Source organism: Trachypithecus francoisi, unplaced genomic scaffold (genome assembly GCF_009764315.1).
Source record: "Trachypithecus francoisi isolate TF-2019V2 unplaced genomic scaffold, Tfra_2.0 Lachesis_group2, whole genome shotgun sequence".
Taxonomy (NCBI): Eukaryota; Metazoa; Chordata; class Mammalia; order Primates; family Cercopithecidae; genus Trachypithecus; species Trachypithecus francoisi.
Genome location: NW_022681465.1, coordinates 18,002,275 through 18,024,954, shown reverse-complemented (window position 1 = coordinate 18,024,954; position 22,680 = coordinate 18,002,275).

The following is a 22,680-nucleotide window of genomic DNA, read 5'->3' as shown; positions in this document are numbered from 1 at the left end:
AATTTTTTAAAATTTTATAACAAATATCTTCCAGCTCTTCTTTGTCTCTTGCTGAGAATCTGATGTGACTGATATAAAGCTCACCAGCATCTGATCTTGAATAAATTGTTTTGTATCAGGGGAAATACGTTTTTTTTTTTGTTATTGTTTTGTTTTTTTTGTCTCTCTTTTTTAAAATCTGGAGTACCCAGTTACTGGTAGTTTGTTCATGCAATTGATCTTAATTATATAATAAATGTCTTATTATTTCTACTGTAACATCTGACTTTTATTCCTGAGTCTGCCTTACAATTCTGAACTGGACTTAAGCCTCTGCAAACCAGTGGCCCAACTTCATTCTTGGACTCTTGTTCTCTGTTTTCCTGGATTGGGGCCACCACCACCTCTGATTTTCACTCCGTATTGCTGGATCACTTTCATAACGAATTTCCTAAGAGCACATAGTAAAAATGTTCTGAATCTTAAAACATCTATAATCTCTCAACATTGACTAATATTTTGACTGGCTGAAGTACAGGATGAAAGTAACATTGAAAGCACCCTATTCTATAAGCTTTTCAAAACAAATCTTACATAAAACTGATTCTTTCAGTAGGCAGATGGGTAATTTTCTATCACTCTGCACTACAGCTTTTTATCTTCTATCTACAAGGTAATAAATTTCCAATTGATGTGCCTCAAACTCTTGTTGTTTAACATTCATCATTCTCTGAATTTGAAGACATATACATCCTGTGAAGTCTATAAAACTTTCTTTTTTTATCATTATGGAATGTTTCTCTCTCCATTGCCACTGCTTTATCTGTTTGCAACTCCTACCATGGCACCTCATAGATTATCTCTGTTGTTCTTCCAGCTTTCTATTGCTGCATAACAAATAAACCCCAAGTTCACATATTACTGAGGTTGTGAAGAAACAGGAGTTCTCACACAAAGTTGATGAGAATGTTAATTGGCACACTATTTTTGGAAGGCAATTTGGCAACTGAATATGATATACCCCTTGATTAGTATTTTACATATTTATTTTACAAATAAATTTTCATAAGTGCTCAAACACATATAAGTATAGGCATGTTAATTATAGAAAAATCTGGAATACTGAAATTCTTTTTTTTTTTTTTTTTTGAGACAGAGTCTCGCTCTGTCGCCCAGGCTGGAGTGCAGTGGCGCGATCTCCACTCACTGCAAGCTCCGCCGCCTCCTGGGTTCATGCCACTCTCCTACCTCAGCCTCCCGAGAAGCTGGGACTACAGGCACCCACCACGACTCCCGGCTAATTTTTTTTGTATTTTTAGTAGAGACGGGGTTTCACCGTGTTCGCCAGGATGGTCTCTGTCTCCTGACTTCGTGATCTACCCGCCTCGGCCTCCTAAAGTGCTGGGATTACAGGCATAAGCCACCGCGCCCGGCCCTAAAATTCTTAAAAAGAGATAATTCAATAAAATACATTTAACCAATAAACTAACTTAGGGACATTTAAAAATGAACCTATAACTGATGTAAAAATTAGTAAAAATAAGATTATAAGCAAAATTAATGTTCTACATTCTTATGAATATACAAGCATGTATGTATATACACATGTATATGCATATATATATCCCCCTGCAATGTATATGTACAAAATAAATTGTAGCTATCACCCTGTAATTTACATATACGTAGAAAATATATAAAAGAGTAACTATTAAAAGTTATTTCTTTTAGATATGAGGTTAGATGAGGATAGAAAATATGTAAGAAACATTTTTTACCTTTTTATGACCTGAATTATTTTGTTTTATGGATTATTTTTGCAATTAAAAACACAGTAAAGAATTTTTAAAAGGGAAAGTGATCAATAGAGGAATAGTGGATGAGATGCTAAATAGGAAGCTATGGAAGCATTGAGAAGGTAAACTCAATCTGCTTTGAAGGAAAGAGTGCCTGAATTGGTTGCATTGGCAGAAAGGATTTCTTCACGCAAATAAAGAAGGAATGTCCCGATCAGATGTGCATTTTATAATAATCATTCTAATTGAATGTGGTTGATAGACTATAAGGTAAGATTGAACTTAGGCATTTCACTGTTCATTTGTGGTAATAATTCAAGTCTAAAATAAGTAATGCCTTACCCAAGATTTATGACACAGTGGGAATAGAAAGGACCAGCTGCTTGAATGGATTGCATGTGGAATGGGAAATACAGATATGGCCTTAGTTTTCTATTGTTGCTGTAGCAATTTACCAATAACTTAGTGGCATAAAACAACACCCATTTATTATCTCACAGGCATCTGGGTAGACTGTAAAAAGTCAGGCATCGGGTATGTCAGGCACCTGGGTAGACTGTAGACAAGGTGGATCCTCGGCTAATCTCACAAGGCCAAAATCAAGGTGATGGAATTTGTTTCCAGAGGTTCTGGGGCTGAATCTGCTTCCAAGCTCACTCAGGTTGTTGGCAAAATTTAGTTCCCTGCAGTTGTAGCAATGAAGTCCCTATTTCCTAACTGTCACTTGGGGGCCATGCTTTGCTCCTAGAAGCTGTCTGCATTCCTTCACACACTTTCCATGCGCCCTTCCTCTAGCAATGGCAGGCCAGTCACTGTATTTTGATCGTCTACGACTTTTCTCATCTCAACTTTTTTTATTATTTCCAGAGAAAGTTGACCACTTTTAAGGACTCATGTGATTGGGTTGTGCCCAGACAGATAACCCCTGATAGCCTCCTTATTTTACTGCCTATGATTTAATTACATCTACCAAGTCCCATTTGCCATGTTACGTGACATATTCAAAGACTCCAGGCATTAGAGTGTGGGCATCCAGGCATCAGGGTGCGAGACATCTTTGGATGTTCATTAACTTATCACAAATGTAATGTTCCTGGCACGCTGCAGATAATTGATAAATGGTGGCAAAACCAATCACTTTTCACTATCTCCACTTCTGCAACTTACCACTCTAGTCTGAACCATCATCATCTGTTACTAGACTGATTAAATAATCTCTAAACTGATTTCTGTTCCCACCCTTGCCTTCCTAGATTTTATTCTTCACCTAGCAGGCAGGGAGGAGTTTTCTAAAACATAAATACTAGTTTTAGCTTAAAACCACCTTCTGCTGTCCCATTGCAATTAGAGTAAAATCTAGTCTTGTTGTTACGGCATACATGATGTGAACACTTCTACCTGTCTGACACCATGTGGCTCTACTCCTGCTGTGGCCACTAAGCTTTAGTCACAGGAGATTTCATTGTATACTTTACCAGACACATATATAATTTTTAAGATTTTTATCTCCTCTTCCGTTTACCTAGAAGTGTCCTTCACCATAGCGTTCTCCATTAAGATTAGTTTCAATATTAGTTTCAGTATGGGAGTAACAGAAGGGCACTGACAGTATGTCCATGCGATCCAGCTGGTCCAGAGAACATTGCTTGGGTTCAGGTTTTCTTAGTTATTAGTTTTCTAGGGCTGCCATAACAAAATGCCACAGACTGGAGGCTTAAACAACAGTAATTTATTTTCTCACATTGGTGGAGTCTGGAAGTTCAAGGTCAAGCTATTTGAAGGTTTGGCTTCTCCTGAGGCATCTCTGCTTAGCTTGTAGATGGCTGCCTTCCTGCTGTCTTCACATGGCCTTTCTTCTGTATGTGCACAAGCCTGGGGTCTCTTCCTCTTCTTCTTATAAAAAACACCAGTCACATTTGATTAGGGCCTCAACATAGACAACTTCATTTAATCTTAATTTCCTCTTTAAAGGCCTTATCTCAAAACACACTCAGAGTAGCGGTTATGCCTTCAACATATAAATTTTAGGAGGGATATAATTTCTTTTATAACATTTTGTTTTGCTTTGGTTAGTCATTCCTGAGTGAAAATACTGCATAAGTAACTTCCAATGACAAGTTAGATATATCTCACAAGTACTATCTTTTTCTGTTTTGTTTTGATGTTGTTTGTTTGACAGTTTCAAACAAACAGGCTGGAGTGCAATTGTTGCCCAGGCTGGAGTACGATTACACTATCTCGGCTTACCACAACCTCCGCCTCCCGAGTTTAAGTGATTCTCCTGCCTTGGCCTCCCAAGTAGCTGGGATTACAGGCATATGCTACCATGCCTGGCTAATTTTGTATTTTTAGTAGAGATGGGGTTTCTCCATGTTGGTCAGAGCGGTCCCGAACTCCCGACCTCTGGTGATCCACCTGCCTCGGCCTCCCAAAGTGCTGGGATTACAGGTGTGAACCACTGTGCTCTGCCCAAGTGTTTTAACAATAAGCAATGTTGACAATGAACATTTCTAGAAGACAAATAGTCAATATCGTTACTACTTCTTGCACCTAGAGATGAAAGGAAAGCAGTTACACACTTACTGTGAACTCTTTCCTTCCTCTCTAGAATCTCAAGTGGAATAGTCCAAAAACATTTGGTAGGAGGATTTGAAGTTCAGGAGAGAGATCCAACTTAAATACACAAATGTAAGAGTCATCACTATCATTGTGGTAGGTGAAGCTATAGGAATGGACAAGCTCATTCATAGAATTCATCTAAAAAGTGCTTACTACTTACAGTGTCTTGCACATAAGCACTTGATTAGTGTTCACTGAGTGAACTTAGAGGCAGCTCCACTTAAAACTGCTAAATTATCAATAAATTTGGAGAAATAATTTATGTAACAGAATACACATTGGAATTCTAATTTTTAGAATTTCAGCTAATTTGGAACAATAATCATTGGAATCTCCATAATCTAATGAGCATGGTAAGGAGCTAACAGATGCCTGCTCAACGGCTTACTAAAGGAGACAAAAACAGAACCCGTGATGTGCACTGCACCGCCCAGGCAATATGTAAGGTTGGTGCAAAACTAATTGTGTTTTTTTGCCATTGAAAGTAATGGTACCTCTGCAAGTACTCTTTAAGTCTCCAAAGCAGCAGAGTTAGGAGAAGAAAAAGTCAATGAACAGCATCTGTCACTTTCCCTCCTGAATCAGGGAAGGGAAAAAGTTTTGAATGAATGGGGGGAATGGAGGCAAAGACTGAAATTGTGCAGAAAGAAATTGGAAAGCTATAGAATCTGACTATGTTTCTATTATTGTTAATAAGACTACATGCAGAAGCTTATGTGTTTGTAGTAACAAAATAGCAATTCAGGTTCAACAAAAATATTACAAAGCAATGATGTAAATATTTTTCACGAATACATATATATGTATACACACACCACGTATATACATACGTATATGTCTGTATGTATAGGTGTATGTATACACACAAATATGCATTTGTAGAGCTATACTATGTATTATATATAATATATATTACTGTATTTATGTACATGAAAATATACAATATTCATTTAATTATTTTAAGGCCAATCTATCACTTTCTTTTGATGACTATTTTTTAGGCCTTTTTAAAAACAGTTTATTTTTCAGAATTAAATTTAATTTAAACATTATTTGAATGACTTATGAGCAAAGACATTTTCTATGTATTATATGCAAAGACAAGTGAAACAAGACTTTTCTTCAGGCCCTGAAATGAAAGCAATAATACAAACTACTGAAATTCAACAGAAGTGCCATACATGTATAAAGCAATGTATAAATATCAAAACAGAAAAGCACGTCCAGTGGTTTGGAATTAGCAAAAATTTAGCGCAGGATCAGGAGAAAAAATCTATTTGCAAGGATGACAGAAGTAACATTTGGAGAAAAGAATTAGTGCATGAAGGTCTTCAGTCAGAAAGTAAGGTTATTTATGCCTTAAAAAAGGTCTCACTGAATGTTAGACCAGTAAAATGAAGCTGAATAATTTTTTTTAATCAAAAGAGATTTTCAACAAAATGAACTTTAATTAACTTGTGATAAGTATCATCAATACAACTTATAAAGGAACTCACTAACTTTGTTAAGGCACAAGTTCAGGTATTCACTATACTCTCCCAAGGTTTCAAAACTTTATTGAATTTCAGGAAAATGGAAGGGCAAAGATTGATCTTGAAGGGAAAGTAATATTGAAACAAACTCAATTTCTGTAGGTTCAACTACATGAAATTTTCAATATCTAGACATTTTACCTATGAAAGCCAATCTTGTACGGTTCAATCAATAAATAAAATTCCATTTATAAATTATAGTTGTGCTTTCCGAAATATGGCATTTAGGATATATTGTAAATTCTACACGCAGTTATTCCTTGTAAAATGTCTAAGGCAATAACAGAGCAATTATAATTTGAAACAAAATTCTTGTGACTCTAACATACTGACATTAAAGTCATCTAAAATATAATATGGTATGCATTTAATGCAGGGTAACATTGACTGGTATTTACTGTATTCTGAAGGATAAAATGTGGGTATAATGAAAAAATTGAAAAATTAATACATCTTAGAGTAATCATAGACTGGTCCAAAATTTTAACAGAAGCAGCTTTCATTCTCCACCATTGCCTGTTATATTTTTAGCTAGCTCATGTAAGAACTGACGACATCTCAATAAAAATATCAGAGGCATGGTATTCAAAGTACATTAGCGTTGTGATGTTATAAGACCAATTTCTTTGGTGGGTGCACATTAGTCTTGCAGGATCGTGCAGCTGGCAAAGGATGAGATGCTATGAAACAGCTATTTAAATGTGAATTGCTCTTCAGGCTGCCACTGGTAATAGTGAAGTCTAAAAGAAATTTTCTCCATTTCAGAAAATTAACAATCTCTGGGGAAAAAATATTCTCAACGAGTCACTTAAGATGCAGGGTACTTTCCTTTAGTTTATAAAAATTATCACATCTTTGAAAGCATAACACCCCACAGATATATCCTTGAGCCTTTATATTCTCATAAACTTTATTAAATTCAATGACTTCAAGATCTATTCAACCATACAACCTTAAAACAAAGTGATTTGTATTTTCTCCTTTGATACATCTAAGCATAGGTATAGAAATATTACTAGATGTAATAACTCTGGAAATTGTAAGCAATTTTATAGTCTCTACCTTTCACAGTCTTAAAAATAGGTCGTTGTTAAAAGAGGCCAAATTCAATAACACATTTTTAAATCTGAAAATATGCATTTAAGAAAACTAGTGCTATTTGAATCCATATGATTAATTTACCATGGGAAAGAAAAAAGTAAACATAAAGAGGAAGTCCTGAATAATTCATTTCTATTAATTCATAAATGGAGTAGGTGTGCTATCATTGTACTTTCACCACCTTTTTTAGAAGCTAGTTTTGCATTACCATATAATCGATCAAATATTGCTGTTCTTATTTAAAAGAATATATTAAAATTAGTTATGCCTTATTTGAATCAATTTTATGTTAAAAGTGGACAATGACTTCTTTGAATTTAAAAATACTCCTTAGTGGTCACTTTGAAAGGCTGCCCAATATATTTACCCTTTTTTGAGTTTGAAGAATCCCCCTGCCTTTTACTGCCTGGGCAAAGGACAGAAAATGTTTCTCTTGTAAGCACTAAAAATACCAGATACCTGTTTTCCCAGCCTTCACTTGGGATGCAGGCATGTGACTTTAGATCCTTCAAGCAGATAAGGAGCTAAAGGCACAGGTGGAAGGCACTCTGTCTCTATTTCCCTCTAACACATGTGTTTTCTCTCATTGTCTCTCTCTCTCGCTCTTCTCTCCTTCTCTCTCTCTCTCCTTCTCTCTCTCTCTCTACTTCTCTGTCTCTCTCTCTCTCCTTCTGTCTCCCTCTCTCTCTCCTTCTCTGTCTCCCAGAGAGATCATCAGTCTCCTGGAGAGAAAAAAAAAGATGTGTGAATGCATACACAGGTGCACTGGCATTGAGTTTCTACAGCAGATGAGGTAGCAGGGTAAACTAGCATCCAGTGTTTAGGGAACTGAGCAGCTATTTCCCTTTCAGAATGTTTTTTGGTGTGCTTAGAACATTCGTTTGGAAGTTGTGTATTTCACCAGTTCTTTCAATTTCTTAGTGACTCAGGAGTTACCCAATAAAATTCCTTTTCTCTTTAGTCAAAGAAGTCTTCTGTTCCACATAGCTATGAAATCTGACTAAACAACATGTTTTTTTTCCTATACATTCTTTGTCCATTATAGTCTTCTGCGTTTCCTCTTTTATATAGTAACTTATTGGTTCTCAGTAGTGGCATGATTTTTGTTGGCTTGCTTAATGGTGGACATTTTTAAATCAAGATCTATAAAGGAGTTCAATATCTAATGCAGATTTTTAAGGAGCTTCTCTGGTTAAAGCTAGAATGGTGGCTTTGAAGATCTGGTCCCTTGGCCACCTCTTGACACACAATAGCATTTCTTAAGAAATGTTACTGAAGAGTTGGGTTCAGAGTAGCATCTTAAGAAACCACTGCTAACAGCATCCTTAGTTTCCACCCAGTAAATGCAAATAGACATCCTCTCACCCCACCTTAGCCAGTTGTGGTCTCCAGATATTGCCAAATGTCCTGTGGGAGGAAAATCACCCCGACTTGGGAACCACTGATTTAAATCATCAATGATGTATGGAAGTCAATTGCTTACAATGGCTATGGCCCCATTCATTTACTTAACTATAGTGAAGACATGGAAAATGAGAATGAAAACTCAGTTCCTACTCTCAAAACTGTACAATCTTCTAAAAATAAGAATGTAACAGGTGAAAATCTTAAGCAAACTTTTTTTTTAAACAGTTTAAGGTAACAATAACAGACCAGGATACCGGAATAAATAATTAACAGCAAAATATTATAAAGAAAGAAATACTTTCTTGAAGGAGGTAATCCCATCAGGTAAGAGAGGTCAGGGAATTTCTTTGTGGAAAAGGTGGAATTTGAGTTGAGTTGTGAGGAATTTTTCATTCCTGTAGTAATGAAAAATTGAGATCGTATTTTGGGTAGTACACCAAATTCAAATGGTTCATTCAAACTAGTTTGACATGTAAGTACAATGTTAGTGGGGGAATGTAGAAACACACAGCTAAAACGTTGGTTTAGGGTCAGATTAAATATAGTACTAGAGTTTTCTATGAGAAAGGAAGGCAGGAGCCCTAACCTCCATCTGAGGCTGTGTTTGCCTTGCAAACACTTTGCTTTACTTTGATAATAGTTTGGCTGGACAGTTTGAAGCATCAGGTGGCGAATTAAAGAGAATGAGATCCATCCTCAAGCCCCCTCTTGGCACACTGCTTTTGTAGCAGGTGGTGACAAATTTTGAGGGCCAGGCTAAGGAATTTGAATGCAGGACAGCAATTTAATATTTTTGAGCAGAAGAAAGACATAGGCAGGATTTTAAAAATTTGAATCTGATTTAGAGTGGAGGGGATAAGAGGAAGAAAGAATGGACATTCAATGTCCATTAAAGAGGTTACAACAATCATCTAGATGGAGACAAAAGGAGCCTGAATTAGGAGCATTACAACCAACAGGGAGAAAGGATTGAAATGAGAGAGAATTAAAACTAAGAGTCAACTGAAGTTGATAATCCGTAACAATTATGAATATAGAGAAAAGGCACTAAGGTTGCCACTATGTCTTGAAGGTGAGCACCACTAAAATATTTACACCATTAAGCAAAATGGATCAATAAATAATAGGAGTTGGTATTAGGGGAAAAAAGAATTAGATAATGTATCTATGAAGTCCTGGATGACATATAAGAAAATGCCCACCAGTCACATAAAAACGTGAAGCTGAGGAGACAAAGCTAAAGAAATACATTTGAGATTTTTTGGTTTTTTTCCAAGACAGAGTCTTGCTCCATCACCCAGGCTGGAGTACAGTGGCGAGATCTTGGCTCGCTGCAACCTCTGCCTCCTGGGTTCAAGCAATTCTCCTGCCTCAGCCTCCTATGTAGCTGGGATTACAGGCTCCTGCCACTGCACCCGACTAATTTTTGTATTTTTAGTAGAGACAGTGTTTCACCATGTTGGCCAGGCTGGTCTCGAACTCCTGACCTTGTGATCCTCCCACCTCCCAAAGTACTAGTATTACAGGCGTGACCCACCATGCCCAGCCGGGAATATTTTTGAATGACAAATTCAGTGATTAGATTTTAACTCTTTAAAGTTTCCATAAGTTTAAACTAGTAATGAACATTTAACATATTGAATTATGAAAACACTAGTCAAAGCAGAACAGTATATTATAGTTGGATCGTGGAGAAAGTCCGGCAACACATGTCAGTAAAATTGCATTGCTCAAGAATATTCCAAGCTTCAAGATGAAGTATAAAGCAGCTCCATATAATCAAAATAATTTTGTCACACGTTCTAACCAACAGAGTATCCTTAATATTCTGCTCTCTTGAACAACCATCATGACCTCTTTACAGATCTTGAAACTCTTAAACTCTTCCTTATTCCCATTATCTGACTTTCTTTGCAAATATATAATTGAGTTTTGTTTGAGCTATACATTTTGCCTCATTTACTGTGACTCTTCTTGTTTTCAGATTCATGTTTGAAAATCCTTCCAAATGTAATAATCTTTTGAAGTTTATCTACGTGTGTACCTCTGGAAGGTGTGGTGAATACATTTGGGAGAGGACAATGAGAAGCTTGGCTTGTTCTCTTGTATGTAACAAACCGTAAAATGGATCTGTCAAGGACTGAATTGTGGTCTCCAGCCTCAGGCCTAGAGTTTCTCTTACTTCTTGCATGCAGATATTCAGTAAATGACAAAAGCCATATTACAGATTTATAATTCCAACTTTTATCCATATAAAAGTCAAATTCTGTTGCTGTACTCCATCGGTTGCTAAAATCACACCCCACTTTATTTGATCATTTTTTCCTAAATTTTATAATTGATTATATTAGTATGTTGAAAAATAGGCTATATGCCTTTGTCATGAAATTCCTAAGATCTTTCAGTTTCCTAATGATACTGTTGCCCTTGACTTCTAATGGCTTCTTTTACAGAACTCTCACACTTTATCTCTAGTTTGGACAGACTGCTTTCTAGGACTGCAGCACAGCTGTCATCCTAGCCATTTGTTTCCATTGCATATTTTAGTTCATCTTTTCTTAGACTTCACATTTTGCTCCTTCAAGAATTTGTAGTCCCTTGTTCCTAATAGCTGTGATTATTCCCTTTGTTTCCTGAGTTTGTAAAATATTGACCTGTAGAGATTTTGCATTTCTGAGAATACAGTATTTTACCCTATTGTTAAACGAAGTGGTTGGCTGGAGAACTAGAAACCTGTGTATGTTCGTCCCCTGACTCCCAAAACTTGAACTTTCTAATATCCAGTATTGGTAATAGCAAGTGTGGAAAAAAACTGATTCTTGATCCTTCCTGGATGATCTTTTTGATTATTTCTTAATGGAACCCTCTTTTGTGCCGTGAAATTTTACCATTTTCAAATTTTACAATTTTGTATTCTGATATTTTACAAAGAAATGCCTAGATGGCAGTATTTTTATTCCATTTTGCTACGGTTTTTGGTGCCCTTTCAATATCAAAACTCATGTCTTATTTTAACTCTCAAACTTTATTCCATTTAAACATTCTCCTCCCTTATTCTTAACATTTTTTGATATTTGAAATCACCTGTGTTAATACTCTAGTCTCACATTTTTCCATCTTTGACTTGTTGGTAAATGTTCTAAGAAATAATATTTTTAAATCTTCCTTCCAGGCATTCTTGGTTATTTTTATCTCTGCAAACAAATTTCTGACATCAGAACTCTATCGTGATCTTACTTTGTATTTTTTCAAAGCTACCATTTTACTTCATCATCCTGAGTTCTTTGTAGTATACTAAATAGGAGAAGATAAATGTTGCGTTCTATGAAATGTCTACTTTATTTGAATAATATCGTTTCTATGTTCATCTTGAGCCTAAACTTCTAAAATGCTAGTCTTTCTCAAAACTCTGGCTATCCTGGCTGATTTCTCACTTATACAAATGAAGATTTAGGCTGATTCATATTGCTACTGTGTTGCTGTGTTTTCTTACACTGCTTCTCTTCTGAAAGAGAGTGGAATTAAATATTTGTGTACAGGAGTGGCTGAGGACAGGATTGATGTTGAAGTGTCACAAGTGTCAAACCAGTAGAGTGTGCTGTGGAGAAGCATCAAGTCAACGAGCATCTTACGTTGGAGTGCCAGCCAGAATATTAATGACCCTGTTCTTCTAAAAATTGGTTCAATTTCTTTCTTTTTTATTTATTTATTTATTTATTATTATACTTTAAGTTCTAGGGTACATGTGCATAACGTGCAGGTTTGTTACCTATGTATACTTGTGCCATGTTGGTGTGCTGCACCCATCAACTCGTCAGCACCCATCAACTCGTCATTTATATCAGGTATAACTCCCAGTGCAATCCCTCCCCCCTCCCCCCTCCCCATGATAGGCCCCAGTGTGTGATGTTCCCCTTCCCGAGTCCAAGTGATCTCATTGTTCAGTTCCCACCTATGAGTGAGAACATGCGGTGTTTGGTTTTCTGTTCTTGTGATAGTTTGCTAAGAATGATGGTTTCCAGCTGCATCCATGTCCCTACAAAGGACGCAAACTCATCCTTTTTTATGGCTGCATAGTATTCCATGGTGTATATGTGCCACATTTTCTTAATCCAGTTTGTCACAGATGGACATTTGGGTTGATTCCAAGTCTTTGCTATTGTGAATAGTGCTGCAATAAACATACGTGTGCATGTGTCTTTGTAGTAGAATAATTTATAATCCTTTGGGTATATACCCAGTAGTGGGATGGCTGGGTCATATGGTACATCTAGTTCTAGATCCTTGAGGAATTGCCATACTGTTTTCCATAATGGTTGAACTATAAAAGTTCTCAGGCTATAATGGCAGAGATGAACACTTATGGTAGATAATCACTCCTTGCACCTGGGGGATGTGGTAAGGGACCAGTTGTCACTCATGTTCCGTAGAATATTTAATTATGTGTCCTGATTACTTGCCACATCCCAAATCTGCTCCCAATTTCTCTTACTCTGATGCTGGAGTCATTCTATGGTTCTGCCAACAAAACCATCTTCTACATCTATGGTAGCCTTCTCTGAATATTCTGGCTGTGGCTGCCTTTTTTTTCTGTCAGATATATCAACATTATCCCTTTTTTTTTTTAATTTTCTATTTTTATCTATTTCTATCTACATATTTCATTGCTTGATGGTCCTCTTTCTGTTCATGTTTCGATCATTCTTTTCAAGTTTTTACTGTCCAAAAGGTCAGTTAAAAACCACTTACTGGGAAAACAGAGATCAACATTATGTTTGTTGAGTTTGAACCCTGAGTGGAAGGCAGTAAAGGTTGTTTTGTAAATCATGGCAAAAGATGAGCTTCCAAAAGTAACTGGTATTTTGAAAAACCAAGACATGCACGTGCACGCACGCGCACACATACACACACACGCATGTATTACTGGACAGGAAATAAACCTGCTTATTGCTCCTGAGGGAGACACTAGCTCTATCTCCCAGGCTGTTCATCATGCAAATATCTTTGAAGAGAATCTGTGAAGATACTGGAACAAAGACACACATGCCTCTGTAATAGTGACATACAGTAACAGGAAGGCTCACAGAAAATTGTCTCCCAGCAGTGTTTTGGCCTAAGCACTAATACATTTTTCTATTGAGAGAATTTGGACCCAAGTATCCACCAGGACCCTCTCTACTGGAAAAAGAGAGCCTGACTTAGAACCAGTGCAAAGTTAGCAGCCTATTGGGCCTTCTGCTCCAGGCTGAGCCTGTTTTACTTTTTCACTTCAATAGGAAAAAACATCAGGCTCAAATATAAACAACCCAAGAAACGAAGGGGGAGAATAAGGCCACATGCCCCAAAAAGGTTTATTGACGTCACTCTCGTTAGTCCTCCCATCATCTTGAGGTTTAAATGTGCCAGCAAACAAGTGTCTTTATCGAGTCCTGATGAAATGTGGAAAGGATACATAACTCCTCTAGAAACCAGTTAGACTTTTTCTTTTTCTCTTTAGTTTTTTTGTACTGTCCTTAAAGGATGCATCAAATTTGGCTTTGTATCATAATTATCTGAGTTGATGCCTTTATCCTCTGATTTCTTAACTTCTTAAAAGCAAAAATTATGTCTTAATTATCTATCAGAGATATGTCCTAAAAGACACTGTTTGGAAACAATACGTTAAAATCAGTTAAAGTGAAAAAGTGGATCTCAAATAAAAGATGTCTCTAATAAAAGACAACTTTTAAAACTTGATTGGCAATCAAAATACACATTCTTTTTCAATATATATCAAAATATTATAATGACATTAAATAATATTTTATTATGCTTAGTCAGCATTTCATTACATTAAGATAAATACTTATTTGTTGAAATTGTATTCTTCACTATTTAAATATAGAAAAGTAACATTCTATGAGAATCCTATAACCTTGCAAGCATCTCAGAACAGAATATGGATTTTATATCAGTGTGCTTCAAATATGAAACATACTATCCTTTGGTCAATTATATCATACAATTTGAGAAAGAATAAAATCTAATACAGTTTTCTGAATATAACTCATAACGTGTGATATATTGAAAATGACCATATACTGTTATATAGAAAACAAGTATATATTCAATGATTTGATTCAATGTTTATGAACAAAAGAAATTTATAACATTTGTGGGTATGTTATACAAATAAAATTGTAAACCAATACACCATAGAATCACAGAAATTAAAGAAGTGTGTTAGTTTGCCTAATGCAGCCACATTGCTTTGAAAATTGAAGAAATAAGCACCAGAGAAGCTGATGATTTGACTATGGTCCTCCTATAAGAACCCAGCAAAATTAAGACACTAACCTAAATCTTTTGACTCCTAATAAATTATTTTGTCATAATAACACGAAGTCTCTTTTGTGTAGCTAATGAATTTAAATAGATGTTGAGCCTATTTTCAAAACTAGAAGGGGAAAGGGAAATATTTTAAAAGTTACAAATATGATTAGGTCGAACAGTCAGTAAGAGGGCACATCTATTAATAGAACAGGAATATAGGATGCCATATGCATCTCAAAAATCCCAGGAACTTTAGAAAACACTAGCATTCTCTACGCACCCACTTGCAAAAAAAAAAAAAAAAAAAAAAAGTTAGCATTGTCAACAAGTATCGACTTCTTTTTTGCACAGGTCTTTTAGCTTAAAGAGAGTGTTTCTTTATTGTGATAGAAACAGCTCAAGTAGTGTTCTCCCATATTACAGATTAAGAAGATGAGATTCAAAGAGGTGAATGACCTACCAACGAGCCCAAAACTAGCAAATGCAACTGCAACAACAAATCCTGATAACAGGCTAAGTATTAAATCACTAAACTAATAATTAAATCACTTGCTCCATAAAAACATAACTATTCTTAAAACTTATAAATAAACTTTAAAATTAAAAATAAGTGATAGTCAAACAGATTCCTTTCTATCCCACTAAGGATAATAATTTAAACATATCCATAATTGTTTAAATTTATTTGATTTTACCTTTTGCTATATGCTTTCTCTTATGTTGGGACCTTTCTCAGGTTTTCTTCATAATAACCTTGTTCCAATCACAGCACAATAACCTTTACCACTGTTTCAACAACAGAGTCTCATCAACCATTTTCATCTGATAAAAGGAAGTCCTCCTAGCTGACCTCAATATTTACCGTCTTTACTGAGAGAAAGCTGATGACCTCCAGCCTGTGTTGATTTTGCTCCAAAGAAGCTTGTGGACACCTGCACTTTACATTAGCACAACCTGGGAGCTTTATAAAAAATAACAGTGCTAGAACCTAAAGCCAGAAAAGTCAGATGTTTGAAGATTTAATTTTAAGCCTCCCCACTTGATTTTGATGCGTTACTGAAGCCATTTCCGTCTAGGGTACTTTATTATATCAGCCCTAAGACACCTCCTCTTTCTTACAACTCTTCACTTTAATATTCCAAACTAAGTATTTTCCACACATGCACCAAGCCCCTACATTCAAAATTCCATAGGCTAGAACAGAAGTGTTAGAGCCAACGATGACATTCTAAGAAAAGAAACCCCAACATTTCTTAAGAACAATGAACCTATAAACCACTTGGATGTGTTTGACTGCTAAAGAGCAGGTATTCAACAAATAAATATTGAATAAGGGAAAAATAAATGCAGTAATAAATGAAAAACAGAGTAATATACCAACCGATAAGAGGTCCTTAAAGTAAGTGTGTTTAGAACTACGCCTTTAATTGAATAAGGAACATGAGATGTAGGATGAATGCCAGATCAGGGAACTATGTTGAGGGAAGAGCTTCATTAGCAAAGCATTTATTAGATTGAACCATAAGAAATCAATAATATTTGACTATTATGAACCACAAAGATGGCAGTTTCATGTTACAACCTAATAATTTCTTATGAGTGGCTCACGAGTATTTCACACTGTTCATCATTTTCATTTATTTGATTTACAGCTAGTTATTAATATTTATACTTATGACATTTTTATGGAAATCAAACTAAGCAATGGAGCTTAAAGCACAGAGATGGAATATTTTGCTTAAAATTTTAAAACATGTGTGTAGATGAAAAACAGAGTAATACATGTGTGATTGAATAAATTTAAGGTTGTTCTTCAGGGGTAAATCTCAGCATATTTTTAACATATGGTAGTGACATAGCCTCAGGACATTTTAGTATCACATTTTTCTGTGACTATATGAAATTCACAAACCCAGTTGCTACAGTAAACCAATTGTACCTCTGGGCGATTAGAAAAAAAGTGGCCCTGACTGTGGAGGACATAAGGTTTAATAAGGTCAAACGGCTTGAAGAAACAGCAGAGTCCAGGATTAATTTCAGCTTCCACTTGCCACCTTGCCCTAGTGCACTTATGCAGTGAACAACCTGCACAACCATATATGACGAACATATACTGTTGACTACTGAACAACATGGGTTTGAACTGCACGGTTCCACTTATATGCAGATTTTCTTCCACCTCTGTCACTACTGAGACAGTAACACCAACACATCCTCTTCCTCCTCCTCCTCAGCCTACTCAGTGTGAAGACAACCAGGAGGAAGACCTTTATGATGATCTACTTCCACTTAATAAGTAGTAAATATATTATCTTTTCCTTATGTTTCTCTTTATCACAGTTTCTTTTCTCTAGCATATGAATATAGCATATAATAATATAACATACAAAATATGTGTTAATCAACTATTGATGTTACCAGTAAGGCTTACAGTCAACAATAGGATATTAGCAGCTAAGTTTTTGAGGAGTCAAAAGTTATAAATTTTCAACTGTGCAGGGAGTCAGCAACCCTAACCTTCACATTGTTCAAAGGTCAACTGTGCATAATTGTCCAAATCAGAAATTATTTCATTTTCCTAGCCAGTCATGACTTTATTACCATAAGAAATGAGGCAGACATTACAGGACAAGAACATGTTTAAAAACCAAAGTATCACTTTACTAGTCAATGATTGCTTATATAAAGATCCACTGAATAGTGTTCAAGTAGCACCACAGGAGATTTAGTTAATGAAATTACTTGTGCGTGTGCTCGTGTATGTGATATGCCCAAGCATATCTAGAGCCACTACTTTTTGATATATGCATGGTATGGCTAGGCAAGAAGGACTTTACCTGCAGCTTGGAGTCTGCTTCAATTGTGACCCCTTTAAAACCTCTCCAAGGACAAGAGTAATTGGCCATAATGAGATCCAATAATTACTTCATTTGAAGCCAATCAAATGAACAAGTATCTGCACACAATTTAGCTGAAATATTGAAATCCGACCATTGATTTTGATAAGAGAAGACTCCCAGGAATTCTGTGAAATACATTTCTTCTTTGAAAGGAGTACAGAGGCCGGGCGCAGTGGCTCAAGCCTGTAATCCCCGCACTTTGGGAGGCTGAGACGGGCGGATCACGAGGTCAGGAGGTCGAGATCATCTCGATCCTGGCTAACACGGTGAAACCCCGTCTCTACTAAAAAAATACAAAAACTTAGCAGGGCGAGGTGGCGGCGCCTGTAGTCCCAGCTACTCGGGAGGCTGGGACAGGAGAATGGCGTGAACCCGGGAGGCGGAGCTTGCAGTAAAAAAAAGAAAGGAGTACAGAGATTTTTTGAAGCCATATACTTGAAAGCAATCATAAATGAACACAATATGTCACTCCCCAAGTTTTCCCCAAGACAGGAAAAAATAATCAACTAAGAAAATAAATAGTTAAATAAATATAAGCATTATACAATAAGTATGAAGGAACTTCAGGCAGTAAAGACATAGGAAGGTGAGACTCTGAAGTGCCTGGGCCAACACAAAGCAAGTGTTCTTATCCAGAACACTGAATTTGGAAATGGTCACTGTAATTTTGGAAGTCTCAATGTGCTTTGAAAATTAATTTTTTCACTTTTACTAAAAGTTATATATTACTCAGAAACTATACACAATTGTCTCTGGATAATGTCAATTTATTTTCTTAATGATACGTAATAGTCTAATATCTCATTCAGCTAAATGAGTTTAAACTAAACTTTAATAGTTTAAACTAAAAGGGGATTATGCTATTTCAAGTAATACTAAATATCCAGAGGAAAAACCACAATTCCAGAAAAAGCTCACAATTTTAATTATTATATTTTATGACTATAATATTGTCATACATATTTACAGCAGAGATATTGGTTTCCAGGGAAAAACTCTGCAATCTTAATTTTAAGATCTAACAAAATGCACCTGCTTGTCTGCAAGAAAAAATCAATGTGGTCGTATGTTATTCTTGAAGGTGTTGCTATATTTAAATTATCTTTTTATTTTAAATATCAACATTTCAGGATTCTAAATAGTAAATAGCTTTGCAATCAAAATATATTTAGGGAAAAACTGATTTCAAATATCTTTGAATGGGAATGTCTGGTAGTGAAGTCCTAAGCTTTCTACAAAAAATTACAGTCCACCTACAACAGTTCTGGTACAAAAGTAACTTCTTGAATAATTAGACTGGCTTTGTTCTTTCTGGAATCATCTATTAGGCAGCTAATTGCCAGTCTAGAAAAATCTTTAGGAAGCAAAGCAATGGCCAGTGGGTCTTATCTATAGCATTAGAATGTGATCACGCATGCCTAAGAGGTGATTTGATATTTAAATATTTATATATATTTCTATATCAAGGTGACTAAAATGAGGAGGAAGCTTAATATGACTACAATATCATACAAGCCAAAACAGATACTTATAAAACGGCATGTAGAGATGAAATCTGATCTCCATACTAGTCCCTCTATTGTGCAATTGAAATTGGTATTATTTCCCTTTATCAGAAGAAAACATTTGTTTCTCATGTTGACTATGAAACTTTTAAGACCTAATTTTAATTTTGCTCATTGCATGCATGTGTACAGTTCTGGGTTGGGTATTTATAAAATGTATGTAATTTGTCTAGTCTCTAAAAGAAAAAAACGATTTTATGTTGTTTTACAGTTATTTTTATACAATAATTTACATATGTATTATCGAGTTCATATACTAACATATACTTAACATGAGAAAAATCAAACTCTACAAAATAAGAATTTTAGAATATTCTACTAGAAAAATTATAAAAAGTTGATTGAGTAGAAAAACAAATGTTATCTTGCCAATAAATCAAGGTAATTTTAAAATGTTCCTGGAGTGATGGTTTTAAGAGTCAGTCATATCAAACCATTTTGGAACAGAATAGTCCACTTCTGTTGATAGCATTTCAACATAGAATAAGAAAAAAATGTTTCAAAACCATTTTATGAAGCTTTGATATCAGAGTTTATATGATGAATGTCAAAACCCAATGAAACTCCCAAATATAGATTTAAACCTTAAAAATAGAGATGAAAAACTTCTAGATAAAATATAACCTGAATATGTTGAAAGATATAGTCCAAAATCAGAAAGGGCATATTCCAGAAATGAAAAAAATAAGTGATATTAGAATATCTATCTATATAACTCATTACACCTCTAGATTTAAAAATTTTAAATAGTATTTAAATATATAAAAGGCATTTGAAATTTGAAAGTACATTCTAATAACGATTTTTATAATACTCTAGGTAGAAATATGTTTTATTTTTATTATGAAGGTGTTTATCTCCAATCAATGGCTAAGAATATTTATAAAGATGAAACATTACAAGCATTTTTAGCGATGGAATCTCAAAAAATTGAAAAAAGACAATGAAAAAGGAGAGGATGGGAGGGGGCAGAAAAGAGAAGGGAAGGGAAAAGATCAAGAAATTTAATTACGTAAATCCTAAACAAACAGTGCTGTCTGGGCTCACAGGAGAAAACACGTAGGGCATCACTAAATCACTTCATCTTGCTTCCTAACAATCCCCACCCACAAAATGGCCCTGAGTAATCAGAGGGTAATTCCATTCCCTGTTTGTGGTTGATTCAGGAACACAGGTGTAAGCCTTATGCCACAGAGTTCATTAAAAGGGGAGTAATTCGGGAAGAAGACTGTCGCTGGATCAGGGAGCATGAGGTTAGCTGAGGAAGGGTTTCACAAACCAAAGACAAAACCACAGGAAGGAACAACTTCTTTATCCTCCCGCTGGATATTACCATCTGCGCTGTGAAGCCTTGAAATCTTGCAGCCATCTTATTTGTCTGAAGATAAAGTTGGCCCATAGAACTCAGCATTGCAGCATTAAGACAACCCCAAAGCCATTTTCCTCTTGGATGTCTATTTATATGATAGAAAAAGCCAGCTTTCGTTGGGTTTTCTATTCCTTATAATCTAAGCAGGGGTCAGCAAACTGCACAAAAGGTCCTGTTAGTAAATATTTTAGTTTTTAGTAAAACTAAAGGCTCTGTGGACCACACAGTCTCTGTTATTGAGCTCTACCATTTCACTACAAAAGGCAATACGTAAACAAAGAGTCACAACTGTTTTCCAGTATATCTTTATTCACAAAACTAGGCAGTTAGGATATGTGCCCATGTTTTCTTCTGTAACTTTTGCAGTGTGAAGATTTACATTAAAGTCTTTGATCCATTTTGAGTTAATTTTGGCATAAAAGACAAGGTATGGGTATGATCCAGCACCATTTGTTGAAAAGACCATTCTTTCTCCACTGAATTGCTTCTTTGTCAAATATTCATTGATCATATGTGTATAAGTCACTTCTGGATCCTCCATTCTCGTACATTGATTAGCCTTTTAATATTACACTGCTGATTACCATAGATTTTTAAAAATCTTAAAATTAGATAGTGTAAAAGCCTTCCAAATTTGCTCCTCTTTGCCAATAGTATTTACTCATTGTCATATAAATTTTAGGATCAGTTCATCAATTCCTACCAAAAAATTGAGAATTTTGATTGGAATTGTGTTGAATTTATAGATTATTTTGGGAAGAACTGTTATCTTAAGTTTTTTGATCCAGGAACATGATATAGCTAATAATTTATTTGCATTTTCTTTTATTTCTGTAGGTAGTGTTTTATGGTTTTGAGTATACAGGTCTGACACATCTTTTGTTAGATGTGCCACTATGTATATAATATTATTGATGCTATTCTAAATGGTATTTTAATTTTTAATTTCTGATTATTTGTTGCTATTATATAGATTTTTTATATGTCAATCTTGTGTTCAATGATCTTGCTAAACTCGCTTTTTAGTTCTAGTAGCATGTTTATAAATTTCACAGAATTTTCTACATAGATGATCATATCACCTATGAATAGATTATTTTAGCTCTTATTTTACAATCAGGATCCTTGTAATATCTTTTTCTTACCCTACACACTGTTTAGGACCTGCAAGTACAGCATTAGATTTTCTGTACCTCTCTTACTTTTGCACTTCAAAGATATATGCATTCTCCAGAAGAACCCTATACTTAGAATTCAGAAGATTTCTGTTGCTGAAACTGACCAGTATTAATTGGGGATTAATTAATCAAACTAATTTTACCTGGGTGTATCTTATTTGAAATTTTGTATCTTATTAAGTGAAACAAATTGTACCACAGAAATACTTATTTGTGTGTGTGCATGTATGTACAGAGAGAAACTTATCTCTATGTTTTAAACATGTCTGAGCATATTATGCAAGTATCACTGTGGGCCTGTGTGTGCTCATGCTCTGTCTAGCTGAGTGTGCCAAAATGCACTCTACATTGTGAACTCTGTTTACCTGAAGAGAAAGAAGTATTATTAGAGGTGGGGCATAGAGAAAAATCTCGTATTTTACAACATAACATTTAATATATTTTGACCTTTTTATAATGAGGCTTATCAATCTTGCAATTTAACATAGGCATTTAAAAAACAAAAGCAACAAAATAGACAGAAGTTAAACAAATAATAGAGAATAATTTTCAAAGAGGGTGTCTCAGGAAAATATGTTATGGTATATTTCATGTTCTTCTATGTGATCATCTGCATTTTTTTGTTAAAATGAACATGTATTGTGAAAAGAAAAGGTCTTTTCCTTAATTCTAAAAATGTGCCCATGAGAAAGTGTCAATGCATCAAAAACATTACTAAAGATAAGCAATATTATCCAGATTGCCAACACGAGCTGATTAAAGAAAACTAAATTCTAAGCTATTGGAATAAACTGTCAGAATCTATTTTCAAAACCTGAAATGCTTTCTCTGAAATTCAAAGTAGCAAAACATCATCCTAAGATTCTTACCAGGATTTAATTTTAATAAAACACACTGACCTTCAGTCAGCATTCATTCCTAC